Here is a 24,389-nt window from a genome sequence, read left to right as displayed (position 1 = left end):
AAGACCTGTTCTGCTGATGTGGTGAGGCAAAATCCTGATTGTCGTGATTCAACATAGTGTGCTCTAAGTCACTTGTTAACGAGAAAACCACAACGTGAAATTAAACATTAAATATGTGAGCATATGAATTAGGTGTGGGAGCAGTCCACGTGAAGCCTCCATCTGCTCTGGAGTTCAATAAGGTCAAAGATTATCTGATTTTAACCTTAATTCACTTTTCTACTGACCCCAATACCCTTACACTGTCTTGTCCATCAAGAATCAATGTAACCAGTGTTAAAATTACTCAAATACTCTGCCTCCATCACTCTCTGCCGGAATCTCATGGCCCTATGCAAGAAAAGGTTTTTTTTCTCATCTCCTTAATTAGGAGACGTCGTACATTAAATCTGTGTTCTCTCATTCGAGTTTCTCTCACAAAGGGAAGCATACATTTAGCATCCACCCTGTCTAGTCCCCTGAGGATCTTTATGGATTCATAGAGTCATGATTACATACAGTGCAGAATAGGCCCTTCGGCCCATTGAATATGTGCTAACATCACTACCAGTAAAGGCGCGCTAATCTCAATTTTCTGCACTTGCTCCATATCTTTGAATGTCATGATATTCCAAGTGCTCATCCAAATACTTTTTAAAGACTGCAAGTTTTCTAGCCTCCACTGCCTTTGCAGGCAGAGTGTTCTAGATTTGCACCACCCACTGAGTAAAAGAGTTTTTTTTCCCCTGAAACCCCTCTGAACCTCCTCCCCCCTTACCCTAAAACTGTACTTCATGATTGACCCCACACCCAAGGGGAACAGTTGCTCTCTATTCACCCTGCCCACGCCCCTCATAATCATATACATCCCAAGCGTGTCCACCTTGGTCTTCCCTGCTCGAGGGAAAACAAGCCAAGCCTATCTAGTCTCCCCTTAGAGCCCAATTTCTCCATCTGAGGCAACATCCTGGTGAACCTACTCTGTACCCTGCCTGGTGCTACCACATCCTTCCTGTAGTAAGGTGAACAGAACTGCACATGGTACTCCAACTGTGGCTTTTCCAAAGCTCTGTACAACTTTAACATTACCTCCTTACTTTTGTACTGTATGCCATGACTGATGAAAACAGTCTCTCATATGCTTTCTATTCATTTGCTCTGCTGACCAGGGATCTGTAAATAATTAATCCAAGATCTATCTGTTCCTTTCAGCAATGCAGTGTCCTGCCATTCATTAAATACTCCCTCATTTTGTTCCTTCTTCGAAAGTGCATCGCCTCCCACTTGTCTGGGTTAAATACCAACTAACACACGTGCGCCCATCTGACCAACCCATCGATGTCTTCCTGTAACCCATAACCATCCTCTTTGATATTAACCACTCCACCAATCTTGGTGATGTTTGCAAATTGATTTGACATCCCTAGTAGTAGCTTTCTTGAATTCCCTCCTGCACTCCTCCAGGTCCACAGCTGAATTGCTCACTTTGGACGATAAATGCCATTCTCTTTTTCCTCATCCAGTCCTAAATTGTCCCAAACATCCATGGTTCTCTGAATTTGGCACTGCTACATTTCCCTTGAAAGAGTACAGTTGAACTCAGCTCCTTTATGAATGCCACCTGCCCCACCCTGCTGCACTCAAGACATAGCCTCAAGGGGCTGTTCTCGGTCAACCGTGGCCAGATCCTACTTTATTTTTAATAAAATCTGCTTTCGACCTATCCAAAGCTAGCTTTTGCAGGCCACCTTTTTCCTCGTCCACAACACATTCAAACCTGACCATGTCGTGGTCGCAATCACTAAAATGTTCCCCCACTGCCACATCAAAAACCTGTCCAGCATCGATCCCCAGAACCAGGTCCAGCACTGTGCCATCCCTTTTTGGCCTTTACACATATTAATACAAAAACTTATGTAGATACGTTTCAAGAAATCTGCTCCCTCTAAACCCTTAATATTATGATTATCCCAATTTATATTGGGAAAGTTGAAATCGCCTCATGTAAATACCCGATTATTATTCTTACACACATCTGTAAATTAACTACATGTTTGCTCCTCTCTTTCCCACTGAATCTTTAGGACCCTAAGTAGGCTTCCAGTAAATTAGCTGTCCGATTAACATTCTTTAGTTCTACCCAGAAAGTCTTATTTGAGGACATCATCTGTCCTTGTTGCCGTCCTTAATTAAGAATGCTCCACTTTTTAAGAACCTGCTATCTCTCACCTAAAGATACCATACCCCGGAATGTTGAGTTGCCCTTATTAATTTCAATGAGATCACTTCTCATTCAACTCAACCTGCTCCTCCTTCTTGGATAACCCCTCACCCTGCTGAGAAGATAAGAGAGACTGGAGAGCAATAGACCTACTAATTTGATATCAGTGGTGGGGAAAATATTATAATCTATTATAAAGGATATAATTGGACATTTAAAAATGATAGTAAAATTGGGCAATGTGAGCAGGAATTTATGAAAAAGAAATTATGTTTGACAAACTTGTCAGAGAACTTTCAGGATGTCACTTGAAAAATAGATACTAGAGTGGTAGGTGATATTTTTGAATTTTTAAAAGACTTTTGATAAGATCACAGTTAGTTAACAACATTAGAACACATGGAATTGGGGAATTATGTTGTATGTATTGAGAAATGGTTAATTGACAGAAAGCAAAGAGCAGGAATAAACAGGTCATCTCAACACGAGAGTACGTTACTATCGGAGAACCACAATTATCAGTGATAGGGCCATAGCTCTTCCCAATTTAGGTAAACAATTTGGATGTGAGGATCAACTGCATTATTTTGAAATTTGCTGATAATACAATATTAGGTGTGAATGTAATTAGTGAAGAAGATGCAAGGAGACTTCAGATGGAGATGCAAAGACAACGTGCAACAATATGACAGATGGGACGCAATGTAGATGAAAGTGATTTTTTTTAACCTCCTTTGGACAAAAAAAACAAAGACATCATAGGGAGTTGTTGACATCCGTAGGGACCTGGCTGTCCTTGTTCATGCATTAATAAAAGCCAGCATGCAAGTGCAACAATAAATATGGAAGGCAAAAAGAAAAAACCTTAGTAGGGCCCTCTTGTGATGCAGTGATAAAGTACCTACACCTGAGCCAGGAGGACTAGGTCCAAGTCCCTCTAGGTGCAAAGGTATACAATATGATCTTTGAGCAGGTTGATTCAGAAAATAGGTTAAATTTTTACTCAGTGTTAAACATGAAGAATGACGTTAGGGAGTGTGCTCTGGAATTTTTATGGAGCGACACTGAAGGAATGGCAAAACATCTTCAAGTCTGGATGATCTGCGGCTTGAAGGGGAACTGGCAGGCAGTGGTGTTCCCATTGTATCTGTTGTCCTTGTCCTTCCAGATGGAAGTGGTCATGAGTTTGGATGGTGCTTTTGAAGGAGTCTTGGTGAATTTCTGAAGTGCATCTTGTTGATGGTACAAGGTGCTGCTACTGATTGTCAGTGTTGGAGGGATCGAACACTTATACCTGTGATGCCAATCAAATGGGCTGCTTTGTCCTGAATGGTGTAAAGCTTCTTGTATTGTTGAAGCTGTACCCTGCCAGGCAAGTAGGGAGTATTCTATCACCACCTAATGTGTGTTTTGTAGGTAATGGACAGAGTTTGGTGTGTAAAAAGATAAGTTACTTGCTGCAAGATTCCTTTATTCTGACCTGCTTTTGTAGCCACAGTACCGATATAACTAGTTCAGTTCAGTTTCTGACCAACGATAAACCCCAGGAGTGATAGTGGGAAATTCAGTGATGGTTATTGCTTGGCATTTATGTGGCATGAATGTTACTTGCCATTTATCAGCCCAAGTCTGGATGTTGTCCAGATCTTGATACATTTGAGCATGGAGTGCCTCAGTGTCTAAGAAGTCACAAATGGTGCTGAACATTGTGCAGTCTTCAGCGAACATCCCACTTCTGACCTTATAATGGAGGGAAGGTCATCAATGAAGCAGCTGAAGGTGGTTAGGCCCAGGGAGGAATTCCTGCAGAAATGTCCATGGAGCTGAGATGAAAGAAGTCCAACAACCACAACCATCTTCACACATGCCAGGTATGATTCCAACCAGTGGAGAGTTTTCCCTGATTCCCATTGACTGTAGCTTTGGCCAAGTTCCTCAATGCCACACTCAGAGAAGTGGCTGTTCATAGTCGCTACAGTAACATAGACCATATCCATGCAATCAGTAAATTGCTGCAGAATGCAATCAACTGAATGTCCCCCATTAAAAGAGGATCTTCCAGTCATACCAGTAATGTGGATGTCTTCAGTTATGCTGGATTATTTCAGGTTTGAAGGAAATCATGCAGACAATAGAGTCTACCTTGAATATTAAGAAATAAATATATGTAAACAAAGCTTCTGAGCAAATCGTTGATCAAATCGGTGATGAATAGATTTATTTAAAAAACAACTAATGGTTTTAAAGCTAATTCAGTATTGTCCCCACAATTCAGTACTGGTCTGGCTGTCAGAATATAGAGAGAAGCATCTGACATTACCAAATAGTGATGATAGATTAGGTTACATCTGTGAATAGCTGACTCGATGACAACATCAGACAGCTCAGTTGCAGGAGCTTGGACAACCCTATCCACACAAATGACCTGGCTGAGTTCATTTCTTTCCTTCTCTGGATACAAATATTTACCTCTCGAGCATTGAGTCAATGAATCCCTTTGACAGTGGCATGATATTTTGTCACTTGACGTTAGACTCTGACTGTGTCAACTTAATCTGTTAACCTGCTTATTCTTCAACTCCTTAATCTGAGAATCATATCGATTCCTATCAATAGCAGGTGAAGCCACAACCCAACTTCTTTCTCTGTACCGCAGTACCACTGCTGACTATTATTCCACAGATATTGATTACAATTAACCAAGCTGAGTGTCAAGTGTTTGAATGAAGTTTCATCCTTTTTGCAGTCATTCATTTTTTATACACCTCAGGGGAATAACAGCATTAAACCACTGAAGCACGCATCTGTTTGCATCCAATTTACAATCCACCTCGCCAATCAATCAAGATGCCACAGACCTCTGTGTGGGGGTACATGTTAGTTTTATCTCGAAGTTTCATTTCTGGGTTTACATCTTTTCTTTAATGTAGGTTTTCAACAGAGCCACGCAAGATGCAGCATGGATATTTCTTCCTGCTGGGCTACTCCTTGGGTCTGACGCTTCCAAATCACTCCTTAAACAATTAATATTATGCTTGTATCCAGAAGCTGGACATTTTATGACTTAATTAGTTTTGAAGCTTTATTTTTTTCCGCTGGACGGTGATTTACCAGGGACTTCAGTGAACTCAGTCCAATGACTGTGGATTTGATGTGGCTGTAATAGCCGAAATCCATTTAAGAACACAATCCAAGCAATAGGCCGCTTTGCCTCCAACGCTTGCTCTACCACAGTGATATATCACAGCCCCTCCCATAACAGGCAAAACTTTTACCTCCAAATCACATGAAAAACTATGTTGATTCATTTTGCAACCAGTCTCTCACAACAGCACATTGTAATGTGATCTCCAAAGACCATTTTACGTGAAAATTGACTGCAGAATGGAAGCAACCACAGAGCATTGGTTAAACTTGTTGTCTTTTCTCACTCACTTAAAATTTATGAGATTGATATTGTTCCCAATGCAGAAGTGGTGCTTAAGTGCGAAACTGATAACAAGCATTTTGCTCAGCACAGCTGTCGACGTTATTAATTATTTAAGCAACTGTAATTGAAATGAGAAAGCACTTTCGTACTTTATGCCATTCATAAAAAAGGAACAAGAGTGAGGAATTCAGCTCCTTGAGCTCGTGCCCAGTTTGATAACAGTTGATCGATATATCAACGTCACTTACGTGCCTTTAATATATAGTATGGATACCAAACCCAACAAAAATCCAGGAGACATGTGGAGCTGAAGGAACACAGCAGGTCAGGCAGCATCAGAAGAGCAGGAAAGTTGATGTTTCGGGTCAGGACCCTTCTTCAGAATTGGCAATCCAGGAGCACTATTCTGGAAAATTTTAATTGAGCCAAGAACTTTTTGAAGGAGGGAGTTCGAGATTGCCATGACCTGTGTTTGAAAAGTCCCTAATTTAACACCTTACAGGCCTAACTCTGATTTTCAGACAAAGTCCCATTGTTTTGAATTTGCTATCAGAATTTATATCCTATCTCCCCTATAGATTTACTTTATCCTTTTAAGATCATGAGCAGATAACGCTCAACCTTCTAAACTTAAGTGAATTAAGTTATGTTCATATGACCTCTTAAAATTTATGTCTTTAAAGAGTTTCCAGATTAGAAGGGGAGCCCAACAGGGAGGATGGTGGAGCAGCAGTGGAAAGTGTTTCTGGGTGTAATTTGGGAGGTATGGCAGAAATTCATCAGAAGGAAAAATGACATTCCAAGGGGAGGATGAGGCAACTGTGACTGACGAGGAAAATCAGAGACAACATTAAAGCAAAAAAAAACAATATAATGAAGATTAGGAGGAAGCCAGAGGACTGAGAAGCCTTTAAGAACCAGCAGAGGGCAAGTAAACAAACAGTAAGGGGGGAGAAGATGAAATAAAGGCAAATTGGCTAGTAATATAATTGAAGACTGCAGGAGATTTTTCACATATCTGAAATGTAAGAGGGAGGCAAGAGTGGTCATTGGACTGCTGGAAAATGAGGCTGGAGAAGTGGAAATGGAGAACAAAGAAATGGTAGATGAACTGAACAGGTAACATTGCATCAGCCTTCACCGGTAGGATACTAACACGTCAAGAGGATCAGGGGAAGAGGTGTGTGCAGTGGCCAACACTAAGGAGAAGGTTGTGGGGAAGTTGAAAGGTTTGAAGTTGGACAAACGACCTGGACCAGATGGCCAATATCCCAGAGTTCTGAAGAAGCTGGCTGCGGAGACTGTGGAGGTGATCTTTCAGGAATCATTGGAGATAGGGACTGGAAGGTGACTAATATAACACCACTGTTTGAGAAGGGATAAAGACAGAAGGAGGGAAATTATAGGCTAGTTTACTTGACCTCAGTCATTGGTAAGATTTTAGAGCCCATTAATAAGGATGATATTGCAAAGTACTTGGACATGGCCTATTTAGATTTCCAAAAAACATTTGACAAGGTGGTGCACAGGACAGTGCACAGTGGCACAGTGGCTAGCACTGCTGCCTCAGAGCGCCAGGGACCTGGATTCGATTCCAGCCTCGGGCAAATGTCTGTCTGGAGTTTACACATTCTCCCTATGTCTGTGTGGGTTTCCTTCGGGCGCTCATGTTTCCTCCCACAGTCCAAAGATGTGCAGATTAGGTGGATTGGCCATGCTAAATTGTCCATAGTGTTCAGGGAGGTGTAGATTAGGTGGGTTAAAGGGAGAATGGGTCTGCATGGGATTCTCTGAGGTTCGTTGTGGACTTGTTGGGCCAAAGGACCTGTTTCCACACTGTAGGGATTCTATGATAAGGTGAGAACCTTTGGGTGTTAGAGGCAAGGTACTGGCATGGATAGAAAATTGGCAGATTAGCGGGAGGCAGAGAGTGGAGATAAAGAAGTCTTTTTCACGGTGGCAGCTGGTGACTCCTGAAGATCTACAAGGGTCCATTATGGGACCACAACTATTTGCATTATACATGAACAATCCGCACAAAGGAACTGAGGGCATTGTTGCTAAGTTTGCAGATGACACAAAGATGGATAGAAACACAAGTAGTGTTGAGGAAACAGGGAGACTGCAGAGTACATGGGCAGATTAGGAGTGTGGGTAAGAAGTGACAGATGTAATTCAATGTTGGGGAGTGTGAGGATGAGCACGTTAATAGGAATAATAGAGGTATAGACTATTTATCTAAATCGGAAAAGAAGCCTGAAGCACAAAGGAACTGGTTCAGGATTCTCTTAATGTTAGCATGTAAGCTCAGTTGGCAGTTTGAAAGGCAAATGCAACATTAGCATTCATTTCAAGGGGGCCAGAATATAATGGCAGAAGTGTACTGCTGATGCTATAGAAGGCTCTGGTCACACTGCATTTAGAAAATTATAAACCGTTTTGGGCCCGTATGTAAGGAAGAATGTGCTGGCCTTGGAGGGGATCCAGAGAAGGTTTACAATAATTACCTATGGATGAAAACCTTGTCACATGAGGAGTGGTTGAGTATTCTGGCGTACTCCATGGAGTTTAGAAGGATATGGGGGCCTCTCATTTGAAACTTACAGGATACTGAGAGTTCTGGATAGAGTGGACGTAGACAAGATGTTTCCACGAGTAGAAAAAACTCGGCCCTGAGGCCACAGCCTTAGTGATGGGACAATGCTTTAGAACTGAGATGAAGAGGAATTCTTCAGCCAGAGGATAGTGAATCTGTGCAACTCATTGCTGCAGAAGGCTGTGGAGGTCAAGTTATTGGGTGCAGTTAAGACAAAGATAGATAGGTTCTTGTTTAATGATGGCATCAAGAGTTACAAAGAGAAGACAGGAGATTGGTGTTTAGAAGTGTATCACTCATGATTGAATAGTGGAGCAGACTCGATGGGCCAAATGGGCTATTTCTGCCCCAAAGCTTATGGTCTTAAGTCCTGGTAACATTCTGGTGAAACTTGTCCCCTACAAATCTAATATACCTTTCTTCTGGCTGAGCAAGTTAATAAGTTACTTAACTGAAATATTGCTGATTTAAATGCTGTTGAAGCTTTTCATGTTACAGTCAGCAGGACAGAATTGTAAGAATTCAAATTCAGAAGGGAATAAGGATTTATAGTTTATGAGAAGAGTATGCTGATTGATTGGCGAATGAACGCCAGTGGATAGAACCATTTCCATGGACACTGCACCAGAGAACAATTAGCTGATAAGAGATAATGGGAACTGCAGATGCTGGAGAATCCAAGATAACAAAGTGTGAAGCTGGATGAACACAACAGGCCAAACAGCATCTCAGGAGCATAAAAGCTGACCCCTGAAGGGTCTAGGCCCCAAACATCAGCTTTTGTGCTCCTGAGATGCTGTTTGGCCTGCTGTGTTCATCCAGCTTCACACTTTGATATCTTAATTAGCTGATAAACTTTTGTTTAAATACAAATTAGGCAAGTTTGGTCCAGACATTGCCATTAGGATCCTCCAGGCAAAGGTTAACCCCTAAATTTTTTTTTCGCTTAATAAGGGCATGATGTATGGACACTTTTTTTTCAGTTGGCATAGGAAAAGGCCCCATTGTGAACAATGTCACTTCCACTCTAGATAAGTGAGCCAAACTGTAAACCCAACTGAATCATAAATTGTCTGTTCCAGCAATTTTTCACACAGTCAGGATTAATTGCTGAATGCTGTTCAGTTGTAGAATTCAATGCTAGACAATGTGTTCTGAGCTTTAGATTATATATAAGTTATCATGCTAGTACCTCTGCTTTCTTCCTATCCCTAAGCTTTTGCAAATATCAAAGAAACAAAGATATGCAGAACGAAAACAAAAGTTGCTTGAAAAGCTCTGCAGGTCTGGCAGCAACTGTGGAAAAATAATCAGGGTTAATGTTTCAGGTCCAGTAATTCTTCCTCAGAACAGGGTTGCCAGACCTGCTGAGCGTTTCCAGTAACTTCTGTTTTTGCAAAGAAAGGCAGATGCTGGAAATCAGAAACAGAATCAGAAATTTCTGGAGAAACTCAGAAGGGCTGGCAGCATCTCTAGAGAAAAAGTGGAGTTAACATTTTGGGTCCATTGACCCTTCTTCAGAACTGTTCTGAAGTGTTCCAGTTTTGAAGAAGGTTCGCTGAACCAGAAACCAAAATGACTTGTCAAAGTGTATTTGTGAAATGGCGATGTAATAGCATCAGTATGTCTACAGTAAAGGCAGGCTCAGGAAAAATGCCTCCAGCAAGCTTCAAATATTATGAGCTCACATCATAGTAGCATTGTGCCATAACTTCAAAATGAACATTGAGTGGTATATGCAGAAGAGTGTAAAGTATTCAAGACCAACAACACCTGAACAACATCCCCAATGTGTGTTCATAATTCTGAAGCCATCCTTGGGAATCCTATATGCACGTTCACCACTATCTTTATGTTCTTTTCACAATATACAAAACAGGACTGTGCGTGGATAACATAATGTGGAGCTGGAAGAACACCCCAGGCCAGGCAGCATCAGAGGAGCAGGAATGTTGACGTTTTGGGCCAGGACCCTTCTTCAGAAATGGGGCAGGTGGAAGGGAGCTGGGAAATAAATAGAGAGAGGAGGGGTGGGGTAGGGAAGATAGGTGGGATGGTGATAGATGGGTGCAGCTAGGCAGTGGTGGGGATTGGTCAGTGATGTGGGAGGAGCGGATAGGTGGGAGAAATGATGGACAGGTTGTGTCAGGGCAAGGAGGTGGGGATTAGAGGGAGAGTTGCTCATGGGATGAGGCTGGGCGTGGGGAGATTTTGAAACTGGTAAAGCCCACATTGAGACCATTGGGTTGTAGGGTCCCAAGGCGGAATATGAGGTGCTGCTCCTCCAGTTTGCCGGTGGCATCATTGTGACACTGAAGGAGGCCCAGGATGGACATGTTGCCCAGAAAGCGGGAGGGACAGTTGAAATGGTTCGTGACTGGGAGGCGTTGTTGTTAGCCGTGAACAGAGCACAGGTGCTCTACAACACGGTCTGCAAACCTCCTCAAGCATACGCTCTCAGCAATGCACTCGCATCTTCTGGCCCTACAATCAAGCCTACCCCAGCTCAGAGCACCCCTCTCCCAGACCTGCAAAAGATCTCTTCTCGTTTTCATTCTTCGCAGGATACACAATCCAGCATCGGCAGTTCTTACTATCTCTGAGAACTGTACATCGTATTTGAATTGTGCAATATTTGATACATGTTTAGGATAACCATTGTCTCTCAGTTCTATTCCTCAGGAATTGAACCTTTGTCTTTGCTTAGGTTTTCTAAATAGCCATCTGGACCTGGGTTGCTACTTTTAGTGGCAGACAAACGGGATGCTGGAAGAACAAAGAAGGCCAGGCAGCACCTGGGGGAAAGGAGGGCTCAGCATTTTGTGTATTACCCTCCTTTGGACTCGATGTCAGGGTAGGGGGAGCTTTAGCTAGAGGGAGCAGGAGGGGTAGAAGCGGAATGCTGGTGACAGGTGAATGTGACTGTAAACTTGATGATATCAGATGAGAAAAAAAGGCATACTCTAAAACCTTTTTGTCTTGGACTCAAGAGGACACAGTTACATAAATAGAACATCTCAAAGGGAACAATGATTTGTACCACAAGAGGATTTTAAAGCATATCTACTTTGAGATTTGTACTCTTAGATCCCTTCGCATCTCTTTATGATTTAGGCTTTGATTACTTTTATTCATTCTGCCAAAACACACGATCTTGCAATTTCCAACATTTGCATTTCCTCAGCCCATGTTTATTGTGGGAGGATGTCTCCCCATTGACAATTCCTGGTGAATTTCGTAGCTGATGACAATTTGATCACAGCAGAGCCTTCAGGAGCCTGAAAAAGAAAGCTGTCAGCCTCAATAGTTTTTTTTTCATAAAGTTGCTTTGCAAAAATTTCTAGAACCACCAGAAGTATGACCTTCAGACCTGTCAGACCTAAAATTTTATAGATAGATTTACTGTGCATCCAGGGCTGCTGTAAATTCAGAAAATTATGATGTACTCCTATTATACAAATCCAGTTCGGACTTGGACTGAGACTGTGCATATGTTGACTTAGAAAGTGGCCAAATCTTCTATTTATAGAAATCTAATTTTAGATTCTAATTTGTATTTGGCTTTAGTCTGTAATCTGAAGTTCTAGATTTAGAAGCTTTGAACAGGCTTTGTTTCAAGGTGTACATTGAAAGAGCAGACTAATTAATTAATGGCCAAAACTGGATTTTTATTAACTAACTCAGATTGGTCCTTTGTTTTGGGAATGTAGATAAGTAGAAAAATTAGTACAATTGAGAATTTAAGTGCAATTTTGGGCAAAATGTTGGAGCTGAGTACCTCAAGGAGTTCAGCAGTGAGGTGTCTCATTGATTTTACTTTGCTTAAACAAGGCAGCAGATTGATGAACAAGATTGGTGAGTATTTATGGTGTTTAAAATGGAAGTAAAGACCAGATGGCATCTATTTTGTATAGCTGGTGAGGGACAGTGTCATCAGGGGACAAATACCATTTTCTGCAGTCCTGAGCAGGAGTCCCCAAAAGCTCTATTGTCTGTTAGTGCCAGGTTAAGGGCATCCCCTCGGGGTTGAAGAGGAGCTTGGAGAGTGAGTTAAGGGGTCAAGTTGGCGTCATCTCTGTTGGAACTAGCGATCTTGGTGGAACAGTTGAGATACAGCTGAAAGAATTTGAACATTTAAGAGTTAGACTAAAAAGCAAATCTCCATGGTGATATACTCAGAATTATGGCCTAAGGCAGAGGGAAATTGGCAGAGTGTAAGTAAAGTCAATGAGTTAAACCCATGGCTTAAAAATCAGTGTGGGAGGAATGAGTTTCAGTTCATGGGGTGCTGGCACCAGTACTGAAGTAGAAGTTGGCTGAACTGGTCAGATGAGCTATGCTTGAACAGCTCTGAGATTAATTCCTTGGTGAATCTAATAGCTACAGCAGCAGAGAGGGCTGTAACTTGATGGGAGGATCATTGATTCAGAAGGATCATGTAGGCTTATAAAGCAAAGAGACATGGCAGCATTGCAGGGCAGCTATTTTGAGAATCATACCCAGAGTGGGACAAGAATGTCTATTCTCTCAAAAAAAAGGCTCTATTGTGGAGCGATGGGTCAAAGGCGATTATAGCTGGGAACTAAGTGTTCAGGGGAATATGACTTTTTGAAAGGACTGACCAGAAGCGAAGGATGGTGAGGTCATAAGAAGGAATAACTACAACAGCCATGCATGATCTTGGGTCAGAAGATGCAGATCCCATGTTGCTGAAAGCAAGAAATAACCAGGTAAAAGTGAACACTGGTGAGAGACGTCTATAGGCCTCTAACAGTCACTGTTCTGTACTACAGAGAATAAATCAGGAGAGAATAAGGCCTTGTTTGAAATGGAGGTACACTAATCATGAGTGACTTTAATCTTCATGTGTACTGGAAACATCAGATTAGTAAAATGAGGCATGAGAAAAAATTAATATACTCTATTTGAGAGAATTTCTTAATACAAGATTTTGTCAACTCAATCAGACATCAAACTACTTTGGATCTGGTAAATTGTAATAAGGCATATTTAATAAATGACCTCAGACTAAAAAATTCTCCTGGGAACAGTGACCATAACGTGGTAGAATTCAACATTCAGTCTGAGAGGGAGAAACCTGAGTCAGAGAGTACTGTGCAAAACCGGAATAAAAGGACCTTGATAAGTTACCACACATAATACTACTTAACAAGAGCCCAGTGTGTTGGGTAGCTTATGAGAGTGGATAGAGAAATGGATCAATCATATAGTAGACAGTGTTGGGTAAAGGTGCCATTTTCAAGATGGCAACCTGTAACTAGTGGTGCACCACAGGGATCAGTGCTGGGCCAGAGCTATTTACAAAATATGTAATGACTTGGGTGATGGAAGGTAATGCATTATCGCCAAGTTTGTAAATACCATAAAATCATTGAATTGGCAATGAATGAAAGTGACACAAGGAATATAGGCAGGTTAAGTAAATGGGCAAAAACCATGACAGTTGAAATACAATGTGAGAATGGGTGAGGTTATGCATTTATGAATAGAAGAGCTGAATATTATTTAAATGGGGGAAAAACTGCAGAAAACAGCAGCACAGAGGGATTTGGGACTCCTCGTGCATGAATAACAAGTTCAGCGGTTGAAAAAGGGCAACTGGAAATTTGGTCCTCATTTCAAAGGGAATGGAGTTTAAAAACAAGAGGAGATCCTGCTTAAAATGTGGGGTAGATGTGGGCAGGTTGTGGAACAGACTATGAGTAAGACACAACCCATTTAAAACAGAGAAAAAGACATTTCTTCCTTGCAGACAATAGTGAATCTGGGGATATATTTACTACAGAAGCTGTCGAAATAATGTTGTTATAAGCATCCAAGGCAAAGCTAGACAGATTTCTCATCAATAGGAGAATCAGAGGTATGGGAAAAATACAGGAAAACAGGGTTGAGGATTTTCAGATCAGCCATAATCTTATTGAATGATGGAGCTAACTTAATGAGCAACTGAGGGTTTTGTCAGAGTTTTCATAGAATTCCCCTGATAGGCAGAAGTATGGCACCCAGATGAACCCAACCTATCTGCTGAAATTGTGTTTTGCTTTTATAGATACTTATTTCTCTGCTCAGTTTTCAGGAAATTCCATGCCCTTCATTGGTACAAAATGTACATTCTCCTTAAATCAAAATAGTTTGTCAGCAATCACAAGAGAATGTTTGAAAGCTGAAGCAGCTGAATGCTGTGTGCAATCATTTTCATGTATTTTATTTTCATTTGGTAAAAATCTCCCAGCAGTTTTCATTGTATTCCACAGGCTTGTGATGTGACACATTAATGACTGCTAGTTTCACATTGATTGTCTGTCTGTTATTCAACATTTTATGCAACTCCAGGCTTAAAATGGAGAACTGATAACAAGGCTTAGATTTGGCATAGTGGCTTTTCTCTGGTACACTCTCGAGTTCTTTTGCATTCCAAGTACATATAAATCCAGATGCAGTATGCTGCAATCCAAACATGAGATTGTAAAGATGGAAATGAGAGATGTGAGAATGAAATTGTAATGTTACAGCCTCAAAGAAAACCTGGTAACCTGCTGAGAATTACAAGCTCAGGTATTGCTTCTGTTCGTCAAATGGCAAACGACACACTGTTATCGTAAAGAATACAGACAATTCTCTTCTGTAAGACAGTAATGTGACATTATGGCACAGCTACAAGGAGTTTGTGGTTTAAGTGACATTCTGACATATTTTGATTCAAAGGGACGGCTGAACAATTAAATAATTAAAGCACTAGGCAAGAATCAGCCCATGGCAGGCCTTGTGATTTGGTTGAATTTATAAATTTCACAGCTAACAGTCACATTCACTGTGTCAGCTAGTGGCTGTAATAGATATCCGGACAAGTGTGCATTGCTCCAGCGCAGATATGGAAGTGTTCTATTCTAACTAGTGTTTGTCATATCCTCTCAAATAAATCAAGTGCTTTTGCACACAGTTCCTTGAATCTTGTCTTTGGAGAAGGATGTTTTAATGATTGAGGAATTTCCAGTTTTAATAGAGCTTTCTTCCCTAAATTATTTCTGGACAAATTGCTGAGGCATCTTGCTGATTAGTATGGATTCTGAATCTGTTTTGGAAATCAAAATGGAGACCAGATGTCAGAGTTGGAATGTCATTGGTCAAGTAATCCAGAGGCCCAGACAAATATCCCAGGTACACAAACTCAAATGCCATCATGACAGTGGATGAAATTTGAGTTCAGTTAATAATGGTTTGGAAAGTGAAAGCTAGTCTCAGTAATGATGCTCATGAAGCTAGCACTAGTTGCCACAAAAACACATTTGCCCTCGAGGGAAGGAAGTCTGCCATCCTTACTGGGTTAGACCTATAGTGATATGATTTTTTTTAACTGCAGTCTCAAATGACCTAAAAGAAATTTGGCTCAAATAGGCAGCACATGCCAACCTTGTTGGTGATCCCACGTCCCATGAGATACTTAATTTAGCAGCTGGTTGGTTATCACTTACTAATGGACAGTGCAGCAATAATTTGCTTTTTGGTATTATCAGTTTGGTTTCAACTGGAATGGGCTTCCAGCATAGAACTCTCCCTAAATTGGCACTAATTAGTGAAGCCACTCAGAAGTCCAACAAGATGGTTTTATGGAGAAAATGTTTGTCAGGCGATTTACATAGAACATAGAACATAGAACATTACAGCATAGTACAGGCCCTTCGGCCTTTTTTTATGAGTAAATGAACCGAGAACGTATGTAAGCTATCCAGCTCCTGCTCCACACTCAGTAGGTTCATTGCTAATCAGTTTCTGTTTCAAATTTCACATTCTTATCAACACCTGATAACCTTGCATTGTTGTTTAGCAATAGAACCAATTTATTACCATCTTAAAAGTATTCACCATCTTCTTAGGTATAGAGTTCAAAACTCACACAACCCTCTGAGAGAGGAAATATCTCCTCATCCCTATCCAAAAAGGGAGACCACAACTTTTTAAACAATAACCACTTGTTCTGGACTCAACCATAAGAAGAAATATCCTGTCCATGTTCACCTTCTCAAGACCATTCTGAATCTTATATAATTCAATCAAGTCACCCCTTGCTTGTCTCACCCACGGTGGAAACAAGCACAGCCTGCCCAATCTTTCTTCATAATACCCTCATTCCAGATATCAGTCAGGTAAAGCTTCTCTGAACTGCCCTTTAATACAGGTACTTCACTCCTTGAATAGAGACTAAAACTGTATGTAGTCCTCCATATGTAGTCTCACTAATACCGTCACCATTTGAAGCAAAACATTTTTATTTTATGTTCCATTCCCATCATAATAAAGGACAGTATTCCATCAGTCTTCTTAATTACTTGCTGTGCTTGTGTGCTAACCTTTTGTTGCTCAAGTACTAGAACAACTGATTTCTCTATACCTCGAGATGCTTCAATTATTCTCCATTTGAGAAAGTGATTTTTATTCTGCCAGAAAAGCAGCTTGACATTGGTTTACATCATACTCCTGCCAATTTTTTGCCCACTCAATCAATCTTTCTATGTCTGTTTGCAAACTTTTATGTCCTCTTCACAACATACTTTCCCAATCATCTTTGTATAAATTTAGCGACTGTGCATCCACTCCCCTTGCCTATACTATTAACATGAGTTGTAAAAGCTGAAGGACCTGTCTAAATCCCTGCAGAACCCTCACCGTCATACCCTGCCAAACAGAAAAAGACCTATTTATGGAAGCTTTCCATTTTTTGCTACACAGCCAATCTTTTATCCATGCTAAGAAATTTCCCACCATGTAGCACCTTGTAAGATGCCTTCTAGGAATCAAAGGATACAATCTCATCTCCCTTTTGAACATCATGCATGTTACTCCTTCAAAGAACTCCAGTAAATCAGTTAAATGTTATTTCCCTTTCACTCTCAGCCCAAAACGTTAACTCTGATTTCTCTTCATGGGTGCTGCCAGACATGCTGAGCTTTTCCAACAATTTCTGTTTTTGTGGCTTAAAAAAAACATGCTTAGTACAAATACAGTTTGGAAGAGTGTTGTATTTTAGTGCATTGATGGTATTTTGTTTGTTAGATATCTGAGAAATCACGCCCAAACTTCAATTTTCTATGACAACAGTTGTTTGGAATCACCATGACACATGAAAGTCATGATTGTCACAAATTTGGGAAGACTATGAACACTTGCTTGCCACTCAATTTGAACAAAGTGCAACATGTTGTCAATCACATTAGGCTCATAAACCACATAAAGCCCCCGCAGACCAGTATTTTTATAGCAGGCGCTGAGTGATTGGAAACTGTGGCAGAGATTACCCTGGAAAGCAATCTGTGCCAATTTACTGGACAAGTTCTGCTTTTTTAAAGACAGAATGAATTATCCACAATAGATGTCAAGCTAACTGGCCTATAATTTCCCTCCTTATGCCTCTATTCTTGAATAGAGGAGTTATAGTTACCACTTTCCATTCTGATGGAACTGATTCCAGAATCTGGCAAATTTTGGAAAATTAACACCAATGCTTCCAGCCGTCGTAATCAGAGAGATCTACCACAGAGAAAAAATGGCCAACAGCCCATCGAGACTGCACCGAACACAGCCACCTAACAATTCAAATCCCATTTTTCATCACTTGGCTCATAGCCGTGTATGCCTTAGCATTACAACTATGCGCATAAATACTTTTTATATGATATGAGGGTTTCTGCCTTGTCCACCCTTACAGAGTGAGTCCAAGATTCCCAAGTGTCTGGGTGAGAAAAGCTTTCCTCACATCCCCTGTAAACCTCCTGGCCCTTACCTTAAATCTATGCCCCCTTGATTATTGATCCTTCCACCAAGGGGAAACATTCCTTCCTGTCTATGCCCTTCATAATTTTATACGTCTCAGTCATGTCTCTGCTCAGTCTCCGCTGTTCCACAGAAAACAACCATAGTATATTCATTCAAAATCTTTAGAATTAAAACTCTCCAGGCCAGGCAACTTCCAGGTAAATCTCCTCTGCGCCCTCTCCAGTGCAATCACATCTGTCCCAAAGTGTAGATTCCAGAACTGCCTAGTTGTGACTTAACCAATGTTTTATATAGTTCAAGCAAACCCTTACTGCTCTTAAATTGTATGCCTAAGCTAATGAAAACAATAAAGTACCCTATATGCCTTCTTAACCACCTTATCCTGATACCTTAAGGGACCAGTGGCAATGAAGGTGGCATGGTGGCTCAGTGGTTAGCATTGCTGCCTCACAGTGTCGGGGAACCAGGTTCGATACCACCCTCAGTCTATGTGGAGTTTACACATTCTCTCCATGTTCGCATGGGTTTCCTCAGGGTGCTCTGGTTTCCTCCCACAGTCCAAAGATGTGCAGGTTAGGTGGTTTGGTCATGCTAAATTGTCCATAGTATCTTTGGGTGCATAAGTTGAGTGTATTAGCCATGGGAAATACAGGGTTACAGGGAAAGAGGTAGTGGAATGGGATTGGATGGGATGCTGTTTGGAGGGTGGTGTGGACTTGTTGAGCCAATTGGCCTGTTTCTACATTACAGAGATTTGATGACTCTATGAGACCTGGAAGCATCTGCAGAGGTCAAAAGAGAGTCAATGCTTTGGGTCCCAGTCTGAAGCAAGGTCAGTGGACTTGAAACATCGAAGAAAGCAGAGTCCACATCTCAGAGCTGCTCACCCTGCTTCAGAGATAATGGGAACTGCAGATGCTGGAGAATCCAAGATAATGAAATGTGAGGCTGGATGAACACAGCAGGCCCAGCAGCATCTCCTGGATGAACACAGCAGGCCCAGATGCTGCTGGGCCTGCTGTGTTCATCCAGCCTCACATTTCATTACCCTGCTTCAGAGCCTGCTTTCTCTCCGTGGATGTTTCCAGACCTGCTGAGATTCTCCCACAAATTCTGTTTCTGTTCCCTCCTTCAACCAATTCAGGATCCAATTAGTCAACTTGCCTTGGGTCCCATGGAGCTGTTACCTTTGCCCTCAGTCTCTTGTGTCGGGCCTTAGTAGTGCACAGCTTCATCATTTTGGCCAGCACTACTTTTCTAGTGATTATAATTTCAACAAATTCCTTTACAGCTTCCAGCTCCTGAAACATGACTCTGACTAGAATATTTCCATCTTCCTCTACAGTGAAGACAAAAGTGTTTTTATGTTAATTTACTCTGATGTTTGCTCATTATTTACTCCCCATTCTCATTGACTAGATGATCAGTGATCTCTTTACATGCGATTTTACCTTCTGCAGCAGCATCAAATCTTTGAGCTGTAAATTACCTCAGTTAAACTTTCGGAAATCTCAAGCCATTTTCTGTTCGGTTTACAACAATGAAGTCAGTAAATACTAGCTAAGATAGGCATGATTGGTTCCTTCTGTAGTAGCTTGCAATTGTTTAAAATTTTGATATGATTTATTTATTCTCACATGTACCTATGCATAATGAACAGCTTTGTTTACATCAGTACAAGTAGGTAATCGTAAGTAAGGACATACAGATTACAGTGTGGGGAAGAAAAAAGCTTAGACAGACGCAGAGATAGTAGGAACTGCAGATACTGGAGAATCTGAGATAACAAGTTGTAGAGCTGGATAAATACAGCAGGCCAAGCTGCATCACATGAGCCGGAAATCTGATGTTTCGGGTCCAGACCATTCTTCAGAAATGATCTAGAGCCTTCTTTCTGATTCTAGGTAGCTGTGGGACTCGGTGGGCTTGAAATGGACATCAGTTTCCAGATGATTGCCTGAGATAGAGACAGAGGGGTTCAGGAAGGTAAGGGATGTGTTGGAAATGATCCAGGTGAATTTGAGGTTGGGGTGATGTCCTCATTCTTCAAGGATGGCAACATCCCCCCCCCCCCACCCCCCCCCCCCCCCCCCCCCCGCAGTGGTCAAGAATGCCCTCGCATTTCCCGCATCTCATCCCTCACATCCCGCCCCCGTAATAACCGCCAAAAGAGAATCCCCCTAGTCCTCACATACAACCCCACCAACCTCCGGATGTAACACATCATCCTCCGACACTTATGCCACCTACAATCCGACTCCACCACTAAAGACATTTTTCCATCCCCACCCCTGTCTGCTTTCCGGAGACACCACTCTCTCCGTGACTCCCTTGTTCGCTCCACACTGCCCTCCAACCCCACCACACCCGGCACCTTCCCCTGCAACCGCAGGAAATGCTACACTTGCCCCCACACCTCCGCCCTCACCCCCATCCCAGGCCCCAAGTTGACTTTCCACATCAAGCAGATGTTCACCTGCACATCCGCCAATGTGGTATACTGCATCCGCTGTACCTGTTGTGGCTTCCTCTATATTGGGGAAACCAAGCGGAGGCTTGGGGACCGCTTTGCAGAACACCTCCGCTCCATTCGCGATAAACAACTGCACCTCCCAGTCGCGAACCATTTCAACTCCCCTCCCACTCCTTGGGCGGCATGTCCATCATGGGCCTCCTGCAGTGCCATAATGATGCCACCCGAAGGTTGCAGGAGCATCAACTCATAATCTGCTTGGGAACCCTGCAGCCTAATGGTATCAATGTGGATTTCACAAGCTTCAAAATCTCCCCTCACCCCACTGCATCCTAAAACCAGCCCAACTCGTCCCCTCTGCCCAGCTCATCCCCACCTCCCTAACCTGTTCTTCCTCTCACTTATGCACTCCTCCCACCTCAAGCCACACCTCCATTTCCTACCTAATAACCGCATCCCGTCCCCTTAACCTGTCCATCCTCCCCGGACTGACCTATCCCCTCCCTACCTCCCCACCAATACTCTCCTCTCCACCTATCTTCTCCTCTATCCATCTTCGGTCCACCTGCCCCTCTCTCCCTATTTATTTCAGAATCGTCTCCCCATCCCCCTTTTCTGATGAAGGGTCTAGGCCAGAAACGTCAGCTTTTGTGCTCCTAAGATGTTGCTTGGCCTGCTGTGTTCATCCAGCCCCACACTTTTTTTTTCTCTGCTGGTCCATGTGTTCAAGTATCTTCTGCCTGAACAGAAGTGGTTGTAGGAGAACATTATCGGGGTGCGATGGGTCTTTGATGCTGGCAGCCATTCCATGATGATGAGAAGTATAAATTGAGTTTGTAATGGGAGGTTAGCTTCTCTGATGGCCTGGGCTGTGCACACAATCTTCCATGGTTTCTTATGGTCCTCAAAAGATCAATTACCATACCAGGCCATTATGCACCCAGACTGTGTATGGTGCAAGTGATGAGGGTCCTTGTGGACGTCAAATTTCCTGAGCCACCAGAGGAAGAAGAGATGTTGTTGTGCCTTCTTGACCGTTGCATCCATGTGGGAAGTCAAGGACAGATTGTCAGATATTATCACTCTGAGAAGCTTGGTGCTCTCCACCCTCACAATCTCACAATTTGCAAATTCCAGTCACTGTTGTGACTGAGCAGGCACATTTTAAATTTAAGTTGAAATGTTCATGATATACCAATTATGCAAACACGTGTGATTTTACTCACTCCCACTGCCAACCTACGCTTCTCTCCTCATCTCGAATACTCCCTCATATCCTCTGTAGTAATCTGCGATACTTTCATGCCCATTGACCCAGAAAATAGAACATACCACTGAAGTCTATTGTAACAATAGCAGGTATAGAAAATCTCTAAGAATTAAAAAATTCATGATTGTCTTTTTTAATGTTTACTTTTATATAGCCCTATAAATGCTCCAATTATCTCAACCTTTAAAGTATGATTAGCAGAAACTATAAGCACTTGACACCCTTTAATCTTGTGAAATTAAATATTGCATAATAACAAAATCAATGTCAGAGAAAGAACTGTCAACCAATTAATGTATATCCATAGGTACGGCTGTTGAAACAGCTGAATGGAAAACCTCAGCCAAACCTCATATGAAGCTTTGACACATATGTGACAAGGTGGCTTATTTTGGTTTCTTAACTGTCTGTTTATAGGCAAGTTAGATAACATAGTCTTCTTCACGGTTACAGTTGTTACACAGTGTTACACAACTGTGCTGTGTAACTTAAGGTATAACTTACTCCATAATGAGTGCAAGCAAGATGGGTGAGACAAGATTGAAAGACTCCTATATATCATTTCACAATCTATTTCAGTTGTCGTTTAGCTGAACATAAATCAAAATCAAAATTTCACTACTTTTGTGACAAGGTTTTGATCATTTGCAATTCAGCCTCCTTGGCTAATATTAGAGACCAAACAGGATGATCTGCATTTTCCTAATATTACATTGTATAACTTGATTTATTTTGGTTGCCAGTGAGCAGGGTGCTGTTGTTTGCGAGGTGGTGCGATTATGCTGTTGCTTTAAAAGGCCTGTTTGGTCCTTTTTTTTTGAAGAGAGATTGCAAAGGCAGAAGTCCCAAACTGGCTATTGGATACAGTCTAAGTAAACAATTTAGGAGGATCCCAGGGTTTTTTAAGATGTTGGAACATTGGAAGCAGCTTGAATGGGAGTGGCCAGCTCTCACAAACCAGGCTTTCTCGTGTTTTTTTTTAGCTTTAGCAGTCAGAAGCTGTTTGGGGTTTCAAAACAGTTTGGAGCTTCAGTAAATAATTCCTAGCTGCTACTTGCTCTGAAATCTTTCTTGATGTTGTTACCTCCAGGAGTGAAGAACTCATGTAAGAATCTGTGTTTGAAATTACCTTTTTACCAAGAGGTGTGTTTATGGGTTGTTATAATATTAGAGTAGTTAATTAGTAATACGTACAGTATCTATTATTCAGGTAAATTTTCTAATGGGTAAGTTATTCTAAATTCCTCTTTCTTTTGTTTGTATGTTAATGATAGTGTTTCAATAAATTGTGTTTTGTTTAATGTTGAGTAGCTTGACCAGTCGCATCACATCTGGAACATGGGCTTCACATTTGCCTTAAAAAAGAAAAAGTTAGGAGGTCAGCCACCTTCTTAAACTATTTTTGAGGGGGTCTGATCTGGTCCATAACAGTTGGCAGATACGTTTATGCTGAAGTTTGCAGAATTTGGATTACTGGGGAGTTCCAGTTCTCTGTCTTCACAGTGCCAGAATGAGCTCTCTGATCACAGACAGAGCTCCATTCCTTTCAGAGGACCTTAATGGAATGAGGAAGCAGAATGTAGCCTGCAGACTCAGGAAGACAGTACATGGTCATAGCTGTCCCATGACCTTTACTGAATGAGCACCAGTACAAATAAGGGCTCCTAACCCTGATGACTCAACACCAATGATGACAGTGTAACCTTGCTCCAGGCAATTCTTAATTGAGCATTATTGAGGGACAACTTATTTTAATGTGAATCAAATGTTTTGGAATTAGCCTGAAGCTATGCAGATACAAAAGAAGAATGGAAGAAAATACTGCAAACAGGAAATGTTACACTTGCTTTTATTTTCCATACATTGAAGATAATTACTTCAATATGCTTCAAAAACCTTTCTTCAGGACAATAACATATCAAATAGATTTACATAAATTCATCCTTGACCATTACTCACTATGTCTTCCTCACTGGAAATTAGATTAAAATTCTCTTATTTGCCAACACTCTGCATACAGTTACTGTCTTTGCACTTTTATAAAAATGTGCTTTTCATATGGTCCCTGACATGAACTCCATCAGTAATTAATGCTGAAGTTCACAAAGTAATCGTGATCTGACAGGAAAATCCCAAAGTCGTTCTTTGAGGTGATATGTTCATCGATGTCGGGATTGACTAACATAGAAAGGTTTTTTGGAAATGATGAAAGCTCATATACGATAAATTGTGACAACAAATCTGAGAAATACCTATATCTGCTTTCTTGTCGTTTCAGTGTGATGCTGTTTGATTGGGTTGAGAAATTCAAGACCAAGTAATTTCAGTGCTGTAAGTAACACTGCTTCATTTTAGATCCCGTAATCAAATGCATCTATCTGCCTAGGGGGCTTAGCCCCTCTTGCCAAAGTAGCATTATCAATTTCATAGTTTCTATAGATTTAAGAAGATTCGGCTTGCAAGCTTGATATATCTTATTTGTGCATTACCCACTGATGAAGGTGACCATGAAGGACTCTCCTTCTCAACCTCTCCTCTCACGTAAGGCATGGCAACCCTCAGGTTAAACCACCGCCACTTGCCACTCTGTAATGAGAGAACAGTACTATGATCTGGTAAGACTATGGC

At 41.5% G+C, this 24,389-nt stretch overlaps 1 protein-coding gene across 1 annotated transcript in view; it reads left to right on the top strand.

The window, feature by feature from the left end:
* The window catches only part of tenm3 (teneurin transmembrane protein 3), a 3,293,451-nt gene that overhangs the window by 1,929,349 nt on the left and 1,339,713 nt on the right, over nucleotides 1-24,389 (top strand). The window contains exons 9-10 of the mRNA XM_059644858.1: nucleotides 19,923-20,004; nucleotides 24,040-24,092. The gene's annotated coding sequence lies outside the window, so the exon portion shown is untranslated. The remainder of the gene's footprint in view (nucleotides 1-19,922; nucleotides 20,005-24,039; nucleotides 24,093-24,389) is intronic.

Source organism: Stegostoma tigrinum, chromosome 3, assembly GCF_030684315.1.
Source record: "Stegostoma tigrinum isolate sSteTig4 chromosome 3, sSteTig4.hap1, whole genome shotgun sequence".
Lineage (NCBI taxonomy): Eukaryota > Metazoa > Chordata > Chondrichthyes > Orectolobiformes > Stegostomatidae > Stegostoma > Stegostoma tigrinum.
This window is presented reverse-complemented; position numbering and strand designations above follow the sequence as displayed.